Source organism: Hermetia illucens, chromosome 3 (genome assembly GCF_905115235.1).
Source record: "Hermetia illucens chromosome 3, iHerIll2.2.curated.20191125, whole genome shotgun sequence".
Classification (NCBI taxonomy): domain Eukaryota; kingdom Metazoa; phylum Arthropoda; class Insecta; order Diptera; family Stratiomyidae; genus Hermetia; species Hermetia illucens.
The window spans coordinates 64,773,605-64,785,595 of NC_051851.1; the positions used below are offsets into that span (position 1 = coordinate 64,773,605).

The 11,991-nt window shown below is 41.5% G+C and overlaps 1 long non-coding RNA gene across 1 annotated transcript; it reads right to left on the bottom strand.

Annotated features, from left to right (window-relative positions):
* Positions 1 to 1,216: 1,216 nt before the first annotated feature.
* On the bottom strand, positions 1,217 to 11,605 carry LOC119652829. The gene is made up of 3 exons (XR_005249602.1): positions 11,350 to 11,605; positions 1,398 to 1,630; positions 1,217 to 1,308 (listed from the first exon to the last, which is right to left on the bottom strand). It is a non-coding gene; the product is annotated as an uncharacterized LOC119652829 (long non-coding RNA).
* Between the last annotated feature and the right edge of the window lie 386 nt (positions 11,606 to 11,991).

Below are 11,991 nucleotides of genomic sequence, written 5' to 3' on the forward strand. Positions count from 1 at the left end.
AAACAGCAATAGATCTGATTTTCTCTGTGCAGCAAGCAATGGAAAAACTGTTGAAATATGGACATCAGCTGCACCATCTTTTCATCGACTTTAAAACCGCCTATGCTTGCATAGCCAGGGTAAAACTGTAGACGGTCATGAGAGAATTCAGTATAATTGATAAGACCAGATAAAAGCAGCAGGATAACTCTCAAGACCATTCGACATCAACAACGATCTACGACAAGGGACCTATCATGCGTCTTCTTTAACCTGGCCCTCGAGAAAATAATCCGTGATGCTGAGTTAAATGAAAGAGGTACGATCCTCTTTAAGTCCACCCAACTACTGGCCTATGCTGACGATATCGACATCATGGGAAGAACGACCCGAGACGTACAAACTGCCTTCATCCAGATCGACCAGGTGGCGAATGGCGCGAGATCTGCACATCAATGAAAGCAAGACAAAATATATGGTGGCAACGTCAGCACTAAAAAATAACCAACCAATAACATCAAATCCACTGATCAAGTGAGGAGAATAAAGATAGGAGACCATAGCCACAGTAGATCTACTATAGGCAGTACCCTTACAAAAATGACCCCACCTGCAAATGTTCTTGCAGAAGCTTATCTGTACACATCAGAGACGCTAAACAAGGAAAAGGCATAATCTTCGTCAAATCGTATTGGTAAGAGAGAGATCGGTGAGCTTTTGCTATTCTGGTACTACGGCGTGCTCACCCATATAGCAAAAAGTTGTTTCACGTATTCACTTATACATAAGCAAAAACTTGCCAATCTCACCAATACATTGGCAAGTCCGGGCGGTATGTCAAACACAGCTGATCGGGTTTTCGGTACATCTCGCTCATGCTCAAGGGCAAAACAATTTGAAATCGTGTGTACTCGCACTGATTCCCCCCCTTGAGGGGCAAGGGGGAGTGAGGTAGCTGTCTAGTATCTAACTGTGACCATAACTTTGAGACTGTTGAAAATTTCTCCTATCTAGGGTTGAAAATCAGAACCAATAACAGCTAACAGCGGTTGTTACACATTTGACGATGATGATAAGCCGAAGATTTCATTTTATCGAGTGAATAAGTGAATTTTACAAAAGAACAATTACCATACATTATATTAGCGTACACCATTTAGTTTATTTATTTACGAAATTATTTTTTAAATATAAACATAAATAAGAGTATTTATTTATATACATAAATTTTTTATTTCTTTGGTATGAGAACACGTGGGCTCAGCTCTATAAATTAAAGCATTGCCGGCTTTTTCGCTAAACCCACACCACGCCACTGGAAGAAGCATACTGGCAAGATTGATGGAAAATCGGGTATATTTAACGGGTATAGACTACGACACGATTCTTACATAAGAAATCCACAAAACTTTTCATACCTGAAACGCCGAGCTTCCGGTTTTGGACTTGTTCCTAATCACTCTCTGCATTATACCAGAAAGGCTCAGCAAACTACTCAGGAGAATTTCTTGAAAAAGGAGAGTGTTTTGCCATTTTCACGGGCACTGTATACATAGCATTCAAGTATCCTCGCTTTCAACCGTGAGGTGGAATTCCAACTAGGAGCGTACTTTTAAAATAACTGAAGTTTCTTGTACGAGTAATTTTCCACCTGAAAGTGTTCTTTTATTCCAGTTCTGCGCAATCAAACAATATAATATCTTGACAAATTCTATGTACTCTGAAACACTCTCACGATAATTTGGAAACCTGAAGAAATCGAGAGGAGGCGGACAATTTTGTTGTGCATCACAATTGCGAGATTACCTTATAAAGATGAGTATGGGATTCATTTGATTCTACGTATGTCTACTATTTCTTCAAATGATCAAGGCATACTGTAAACTGTGGATCATGAAATGATATAAAAATGCAATCGGAAAGTTACTAGGAAATAATAGTTTAGATAACAGCATGAATATAAGAGGCTCGTTAGGTGTTCGAAACGAGACTCCTTTAGAGCGTACTGTGAGGAACTGGAAGGCGAAAGAGAGACTTGAAGGCTGTACAGAATCCTCAAAAGGGATGAATCGGGCAAGTTGGATTCTCTTAGAAAACCCGACGGTACTTTCACGAGCTCCAGACTGGATTCAGTACAAACCCCCCTGGAAGTACACCACCCGGGAGAACGGATGAGAAAAGTGGTAGGGGAGAGTTGACGGTTTTTGCAACCCCTTCAACACGCAAGTATTGCATGGGGAACTGGAACACTGCGAAAGCGGTAGGTGAGAGCTGCCATACTGTCCTTTGAACATTTCAAAGCACCTGGCATGGATGGCATCTATCCGGCAATACTGAAGGAGGGTATGGAGCATTTAGAGCGACCTCTAAGAAATATTTTTCGAGGATGTTTTGCTCTGGGCTACGTGCCTTCTTCTTGACAACAGGCTAAGGTAGTGTTCATACCGAAACCTGGAAAGATGACTATTCTAATCTAAAGAACTTCAGACAAATCAGCTTGACTTCATTCTTGCTGAAAGGTTTGGGGAGACTGGTAGAGCGTCACATTCGTGGAAACGCACTTAGGTTACACCCACTTAGTGAAAACCAACATGCTTATCAACGTGGAAAGTTCTGTGAGTCTGCTCTTCATTCTTTTGTCACAAAGATAGAGGATGCAACTTTGAATGGTAAGTACGGGATGGGGGTGTTTGTGGACATTGAAGGGGCTTTCGACTGTGAGCCTTTTCAAAAACTTTGTGATGCCGCCAGAGCGCATGGTGTTGATGATGCTTTAATTGTGGATCCACGCTATGCTAACGCAGAGATTGCTGTGCGCTGAGATAGGTGTCGATCGCTAAATGACTGCAGAAGCAACGAAGGGCTGCCCCAAGGAGGTTGTTTTCCCCACCTCTGTGGAGTATGCTGACTCACTACTATGCGAACTGCAAAATTTGCCAATACACGCTCAAGCTTATGCTGATGACGATGTTTGTATATGCATCCGTAGTGTGGTGGGTTAAGGTGAGACAAAAAGGTTTTCACCGTAAACTAGCCGTACTTTAAAGAACTGTGTGTCTGGGTATCACTGGTGCCATGAGCACGACATCCGGCGCAGCTCTGAATGCACTACTCAATTTGTAGCCCCTGGATATTTATTCAAAACACTGCACTGAGAGCAGCTCATAGACTAATTTGATTAAATCTATGGGAAAACAACGGATGTGGGGGGCACAGAGCATTGGAAGAGTTACTGGGAGGACTGAATCCAGTTCTTACAATGCCTTCCGATTCTCGTGTCCCCATCCATCTGTTTGGTAGAAGGTATGAAGTTACCCTAAAGCGCTGGGAAGACCCAGAGGAATGCGTGGTGGGATATACGGAAGTCTTTTACATCGATGGCTCAAAAAGAGAATAGGGTTCGGGAGTCGGAGTCTACCTCTCGAATAAAAACGAGAAGTGGGCTTTGCCTTTGGGACAATATGCAACGATTTTTCAAGCCGAAGTTTATGCGATCCTAAGGGCGGCAAATTGGGTGATTGACGAGCGGTTGAAGGGCAGGCGCATCGCAATCTGCAGTGGCAGCCAAGCTGCATTGAGGGCATTGAGCAGTCCTTTGATCACCTCGAAAATCGTTCAGGAATGCAGAAACCGTTTGAACTCTATGTCTAGATTCAATACGGTGGAACTACTCACTATGGCATAGAGGGAAATGAAATCTCGGATGCTTTAGTGAAAGAGGGGTCAATCTCCCCTATGCCGGGACCGGAGCCAGCAATTGGAGTACCAGTAGCATTGACTAAGTCTGTTTTCAAAAACTGGGAACAAGCTTCCCATAATGACAGGTGGCAGAGCCTAAATGCTGCTCGACACACCAAACTTTTCCTGGCAGAACCGAACATACGTACCGCAAAGTTTATCCTGACTTAAAGTAGGAGGACTTGCAGGTGTATTGTGGGCATTCTGACAGGCCATAATTCACTAGCTGGGCATATGTTCAGAATAGGAATTACCGAAGATGATACGTGTCCCTCCTGTAATGAGGAAGCGAAATCCACGGAGCATTTCCTATGTGAATGCCCCGCCTATGGACGCATCAGGCATCAGATCTTTCGTGCCGATGTTCTCCAATTGCGAAGGGTAGCATCACATCCACTAACGAAAATCCTGCGATACGTTAACGAATCCGGAATATTCCGTTAGACGGGGATGGTGAGTGCAATGGGCCAACACGGCCTGAGTGCTCAGAAGCTGTAGCTTCTCCCCCACCATACACACACACACATGGGATTCATTTGATTCTACGTATGGCTACTATTTCTTCAAATGATCAAGGCGTACTGTAAACTGTGGATCATGAAATGAGATAAAAATGCAATCGGAAAGTTACTGGGATATAATAATTTAGATAAATTTTTTTTTCAAAAAAACCCTAACAATTGTTCAAAAATGTCTTTATACAATCAGGTGGGGAACGATACGGATATAATTTAAGATGATCAAAATTATCAAACTTTTCCATATGCTTCTATTTGACCATCAACAAACCGTTCGAGCACGGGATGAAAGGTTAACAACATACAAGCGCGAAAAGTGTAATTAATGCGATTGTTCGGTAGTTCCTCGAATAGACATTTTTACCTCTTGCTGGGCCAGACCCAATCTTGGTTGGGTTGTGACCTTTCCAACATCGCATAGCACCCAACGGTAAGACAATAAGCGCTTGTATCCTGATTTCTTCGCGTGAAAGGCCAAAGAAATTATACATGTCAATCAAAATTGCTAATCGTCCGATTCGATGGTTTTTCTCATTTACGTGAACAAATGGGGGAAGACAATATCCAAGAAGTAATATTCCGAAAGAAAATCGAGAACAAACCCGAGAAACAGTTTTAAACAAATACAATTAATTAATGGCCTCTATGACTTGAAAAGCCGAGAGGAGATAAATGATGTGAACTTTTCAAAAGCATTTAATCTGCCATAGGTGTGATGACTTTGCGCTGCAAGGTACAAATTTTCTCAGCTGGATACCTTCCAAAGCGGTTCCTTTCTTGTCAAATCAAATAGAAATCCATTAACCGAAGATCAACCCAAAGTGGTATGATATTTTTTTCGGTCGTGTACTCCTTTTGTAAATTTTTTCTCGAGGCTTTCCACCGAACAACAACAGCCCCCTCCTGAAGGTTTTGTTGTTGCTCACTTTTTCCTTTCAAAATTACCGGTAAAAACTGGTCAAAAAAGGCCGATTATTTCGAGGAGTCAGCCATTCGATAAAATGTCGAGGGCACTAAAAAAGTTGAGAACTTTTTCTATGTTTTACCGCCCGATATGCAGAGGAGGTTTAGATTTGTTGGCGTGATACCTTCAGAACAATGCTGACAAGTGAGGCTATGATTGTTTTAATTTTATGCACTGTTACGGTATCATTTTCTAACTATGTAGATTTCGATGCAGATACCAGCCCAAATGATGTAAATATTTTGAATAATGATTTTTTACCAGAAAGCGATAAGTAGTTTTTGACGTTTATTTATTCGATGATGTTATCAAAGTGGATGTGTTCTGGGCTACATTACGTTGTACAGTTAAATAACTTGATCAGCGCAAGTGATCTAAATGAATTAGGATGCTTCTTGGCTTTTTAGGATGGATTTCTTCTGGCATAGAAGTGAACGTTTTGGAGAGCTGATCCTCCAATAATGTCCATATGCACTTTTATGGTGGACTTCATTTCACACGAGCAAGCGATTGTGATTCATTTGTTGTACTTGTGATTCACGCCTGACGCTATTCGCATACACTCAATTTGTGAAGACAGTATAAGCCAAATGAAACATATCAACTACATTAGGATAGCTTCTACTCAGCAAGAACCAAATTTTCTTTCTTCTTCGAGCCAAGTTGCTTTCGTGCAATGGAATCCCTTTTTGCATTATAATAAAATATCTGAAAGCAACTTCGCGTTCTTAATGCATTTACTTTATGGTTGTTTACGATCAATGAGAGGCATAATTGGCCACTTCAACGTATGCTAAATTCCAGAGCCTCTATCGAAACGATTCACTGCTTTTTCTTTGTAATATTGGCTTCGTAGTCGTTAGATGTGCTGCCTTTTGTCGGCCCATCTTAACACTAAACTGGAGGATCATAAACTGATTTTCGCTCGGCTTAATCAATTGTTTTGTTTTCTGATGCATTGCTTATCGCGCATTCAGGGAAAATCTACATTATCCAATCTCCTATGAATTGAAACCTATCAAGGTATTGTACCAGCCCATGATATCGTTAACCTCTACGTTGGCTCCCATTCTTCGCCAGTTCATCTTGCAAAGTTGGCATTCAATTATGTGTTTTCTGCCCTGAATAGGATCAACGAATAAAGAAAGGCCAATATCAATAATAGAAGCCATTGACTATTGTGCGCTACACAAACCTGTCTTGTAATCTTTCTCAAAAGCCGACATCCCTAGAGGTGGTTTCCTTGTGGTCTTTTCCTCTCTGTTACGGGTACCATGCAGACAATTTTCTGGTCTTTGATGGTTTTGTTCATGAATTGTCACAATAGGTTTGTTGACATTTAATTCGAAAATATGGACAGTAAGTCAAGAAATGTGATGTAGTTTGTCAGTCACGCTTAAGAAGCACGTTTAAAGGGATGAATGTGGGTGAATGCCATTGATGTTGAAAGGCATTTGAAGCGTAACAAACGTGTAATATGTAAACATGTTTGTTCGACTTAAAGACACGTTTGAGATCAAGAGAACCGCTTTCGACCGCTTGTAGGCTGGCTACTCTGAAATCATTAAGATGAAGATCAGCAGGTATTTTAGAAGTCAAATTATAATTTATAGCGGTATTATCACTACTAGTTCTTATCAATGTGATTCACTTAGAAAACATGAGCCAATCAGGAAAACAAGAAAGACGAACATACTGAAAGCCAATAAGCTAACCATTTTACCTACGATACTACGAAGAATAAATCGACATATATGTAGAGTTGCATTACAAGTGTCCTATATATTGCCACTTCCGGCTTCTTGTTAGCCCATACTGTTTGTTCGCCCATTCATTTAACATGCTGCTTCCTATTGTATGGTATGATAGCTGGTAGTAGCCGTCAAGGTGTTACCAAAAACGATAAAGTCATGAAACCCTCTCAATGAACTTATTGAGATTAGTTACTAGACGTCAGTGTTTAGCGCTTCAAAACCAACGATGTGGGAAACTTCATTTCTGCAGACTTCTTTGTTCAGCTGAAAGCAACTGAAGAGGGAAGTGTAACCGACGGATTACACGGCAATCAACTCTGCAACCAGAAAATAACAACGATATGCGGATTTTCGCATCGAACTTGCCCTCCTGGTATCAAGTTTAAGCTACACAGCAGCTAGTGGATACCTTGTTCACGTACATATAATGCTGACAATATTAGGCTGCAAGAAATTTAATGGGCAAAGACTAAGATGTTGGAGAAACAGGAGCAGGTTTCTTAGTCAGGAAGAAATTATACCGACATGCCCTGTTATATGGTGATTTCAAAGGACCTCCAAGCCTTTATCATGGTGACAGCATACCAGTCAAATTAACCATAAAAAATAAGCAGGGAGGTAAGTAGGTCATTTGCGACTCTGCTTATTTTCTTTATGATGAGGTTCTCAGTGAAGCAATCATAGGAGCTATCCAGTTTGCCAAAAGAAAAGACATGGAGGGAACGACAGGATGTGTTTTAACGTCAATACGGGGAAAAGAGATTTTTTTAATCTCTGGTAGAGACCGAACTTGGGTAATGAACTCATTTTCTCCAGGCGACCAGGCGAAGAATCATCAGCATTATAGTGGCATTCCCTGACATGCTGGCTTTTCAAAGAGTGAACACTGTCGAACGATATTATTCTCACCTCCAACGATTGGAATTCTCGAAAGATAGATTGGGCGACGTATAAACTAGAATTGAGCGACCGAGTTATGATCTTTAGTAGACAGACATCAGCCCAGATGATCACATTAGTGTGAGGGAAGCTTTCGAAAAGAGCTGCTCAGTCAATATGCCAGAAAAGGGGGTGAAAGACCATGCTGGAATTCGTCAAAGCAGAGAAGAACGATAAGATCCTCAACCGAGCTCAGACGTCTGATTTAACTACAGGCTGGAATCGGTACAAGGAGGCTCAGGGAGCTCTGAAGGAGAACATAAGGTCGACTAAATGCTCATTATGAAAACTCTTTCAAGATAAGATTAAACCGTTTCAAGTGACCCCGAATTTAAAGCGGATCCTTGCCAAATAGCATAGCCTGCAGTAGGATAACCTCAGCTACCAGAGCGGGACGAACACGGAAAGCGATGAACGAGCCCAAACCATATGTCTGAAATATTCTTTCCATGCTGCAGCGGTATACAGCTCTCAACTGACAGGCTGGACTTCGGCATGGAAAATATGCCGCTTGAACGAATAAAATGGCTATTCAACACATTTCATAGATACATGTGAGTCTGATGGCGTCTTTCCTACCCTGGTAATAAACGGAAAAGATACCCTTGGTGTACATATTCTAAATATATAACGGGCATGCTTGATATCCTGTCCCCTAAAGAACTGGGAAGACTATTAGATCGGTTCATAACGGAGATATAAACTTTGCAAGCATGATACAGAAACTTTCAACTCATTCCAGAAAATTAAAAACTAATTTCCAAATCAGTTGTTTCAATATTTCACTATCTAGTTTTATTCCATTCTCTTCAGTGGTAAAAAGTTGAGAGAAAACACTCCACAAGCCCATGGTAAAAATTGAGAAGACGATATCCGAAAAGAAATACACCTTAGGCGCATCCATAGGCATCAAAGATGCCTCGTTCGAAATAATTGCTGATGCGGTAAAGCACCATGGAAATGATCCACTGCTAATCAGTTCTTCACAGACTGAAATGAAAGAGCTACATTTGGTCGGGAGTCTATTCAGGGAGGATGTTTTGGGGGCTGCTCAAAGGGGGTTTTCTCTCCTTGATTGCAGTTTCTAGTAGTCAATGCCGTGTTACAAACCCTGGAGATCTTTGCGCATGAATTATCGTATGATCTAACCGTAATGATTATCGTCAAGTTTGTGGGCACACTATGTTGCCACTTGATTGTAACTATGCAGATAAGCCACAGTTGTGCCTTGTAACAAACTTAACAGTTCTGTTCACTAAATACATTAGGTGGGGAGCTACCCGGGGTGAAAATGCCACTGGTGCAAACTGTCAAATAATTAGACGACTTCAAGCTGACATGAAGACATCGATCTACAGCGTCAAGCCTTCTGAACTTTACTAACTGCGTTACTAAACACAATAGTTGAGTTTAGTTCAGTTTACAACAGGAGGTACATGCTATTTTCATCGACTTCCCCAAAGCCTTTCATATGCTTTTCAAACTCTGCAATTGCCTGATGGACTGAATCCGATGTTCGATTAATGCTTACAGCAACCGCAAGGCTTGGCCTCATTACCTGGGAGCCGGTTTCGGATAGAATTCTGAGTACCAGATGCTGGTCCAAAATGAGAAACATTTCGATAGTATCGTGTACCCAATAACAGAGATTTCCTACAAAAAGAAGAAGGAGATCTAAATAATATAAAAATCCGAAATTCTTCCCTTCTGCTTTACTAATATCAAGGAAAATGATATTGGCAAGATCAGGAACACCAACAATACACTGGAAGGGAGGATAACCAAGGAGCTCAGAAAGAAGCCAATATAATATATTAAAGCGGACAAAGAAAATGCACTAGTTATGTTGAACAAAGAAACTACGAAAACAAAATGAGGGGCAAGCTCGACAATCGGTCTCACAGAAAACTCACGGTCGATCTTCTATCACAACTTTTGAAACAGATGACTAGAGTGTTCGAGGAATGCCAACCAGTGTTAGGAAACAACAGACTGAAAGTCTCAAACTCACTATTTCCTAGGATGGGGGGGTTCCTCAACATTTTTAAATTACCCAAGGAGAAGTTTGAAGCTATGGTATATCGATCAAAAATTCAAGCAGGTTCTCCTAGGATCTCCAGTTGATTGGAGAACTTGACAAAAAAGAAATCTTATCGTCCTTTGACATCAGAGCCCTTTTTCTGAATATCACGGCCCAAGCTTAGCTGCTTCAACAAAGAGTTGGACCACATTGGCAAGGTAACGTAAAAGAGTATCTGAAGACGACCAGAATCCGCATGGAAGAAAAGTGCTTCACTTTTAGGCCCGAATATTATAACGAGCTAAAGGACGATCTCTCCGTACATCAGAGAAATTTACATACCGAAACTGGAAGCGAAGCTAGCTTCGACCGGTCTGATGCCAAGATTTTGGAAGAGGAATGTGGATGACATCTACCCTATCACATCTACCCACAACTCTCTCACTAAAGTACATTAAAATATTGAATCCACTTCAGCGATTAGGTTTTTGGACGTTGTGTGTTTACGCACAGGATGTTGAACTCCCGCAACCGTCCCCTTCCGTCCAACTAACAATTAAGCTTCTCCCCATCGTCTCCCCACCCCGTTCTAGATTAGCACGTATCGCTTCAGCAACTCTACTTCTGATGAGCTTTTTGAACACACTTCTCCGGCCGTGCCAAATATACAAACTGATCGGTATGCAGACGGTAGCCCGGGGTCCCTTTCCCTTTGCTGATTAGCGCAAGTCTCGCCAACTAGGCAGGCGTTGAATGCGGTGAGCAACACGTCTGACCGATGTTGGAGCTCAAGTTTGTATACCCTTGCCACGATACCATTGGGTCCTTACGGTTTCTTCTTTTCCATAGAAAGGACTGTCTTCTAACACTTTTATAGAGAAAAGTGGGCACCTCTTAGCGGCTTCTATGCTATTGTCATCATCCCGTACGGAGAATATTGTGTAATGATGATGGGTGGAAAATATTGCCCGCACAATATGGTCCTCCTGCTCGGTCTTAAGTGAACAGACTTTCCGCAGATTCGCGATTTTTCGAATTACGAGTTCATAATCGGGGCCCCTTGGTTCCCCATTCATTTCGTCGGCTAGACGAGCGCTGCTTCTGTTTATCGCGCTGTGGGGTCTCCTTTTGACTGATCCATATTATTTTGTTGTGCTACATGCCCCTTGCCAGTTATTTAGGTGTTGCGTCCAGCGATGGCATTTGGAGCAATCCTTTCGAAGCTCCGCCACGACTCGATGTCTTCCTCGGTATGGAAGCTGTGTATCAGTGTCAACTGCACCGCCCACACTACCTACTCTAAATGCTTCGACAAATCTCCCTGCATTCGCCTTTACGACGGTCCATATAGTTATCCTGTTGCTAAATAAGCCAGTTGGGCTTTCTGGCGACGCTTGATTTAGATGATCATATCTGAATCGATAATTCAGGATATACCTCGATACTGGCGGCTGTGTTTTCATCATTTCGTACCGATCTTTGCTGTCTGTCGGAAAGTCCAAAAAAACGTGTTCGAACTCAACCTTTCGATGCGGCGAATTGCCTGCGCACTGAAACCATGATGACGATAGAGATCACAACGAAATTTACCTTACGTATTTACAACTGAGTGGAAATTTCGATAATATTTTTTCACAATTTCGACACGTAAAAGTGAAACGATTAATGATAAAATGATATGGCTTGATGAATATTTTTTTGACAGCTAATTAGACGTTGATGGCTTTGACAGCTACTGAAATATAATCATTGGAAAAATTATCATTATTATCTGGCCTCGCGATTACTAGGTTGGACTGGAAGCAAAATTTGAGCCAGTATAGTATTTAGATATTCGGTGTATTCGCCAATTTGGCTTTGGCCATAGGTAAGATGAAAGCAGGACATCCACGATAAATCGCCGTATGGTTCCCATTGTGCTGGCTACATTTTGAAGTTTAGGTTATTTTGGTCCTCAGCATATATTTTATGTTTATTGAATACGTTTTGGTCGTTTATTGAGTATCTTTTAGTAATACTTCGCTTATGAAACCCTGTGTTTTGAGGTCAGCTATGATTTCTGCGGGATTAACATGCTAA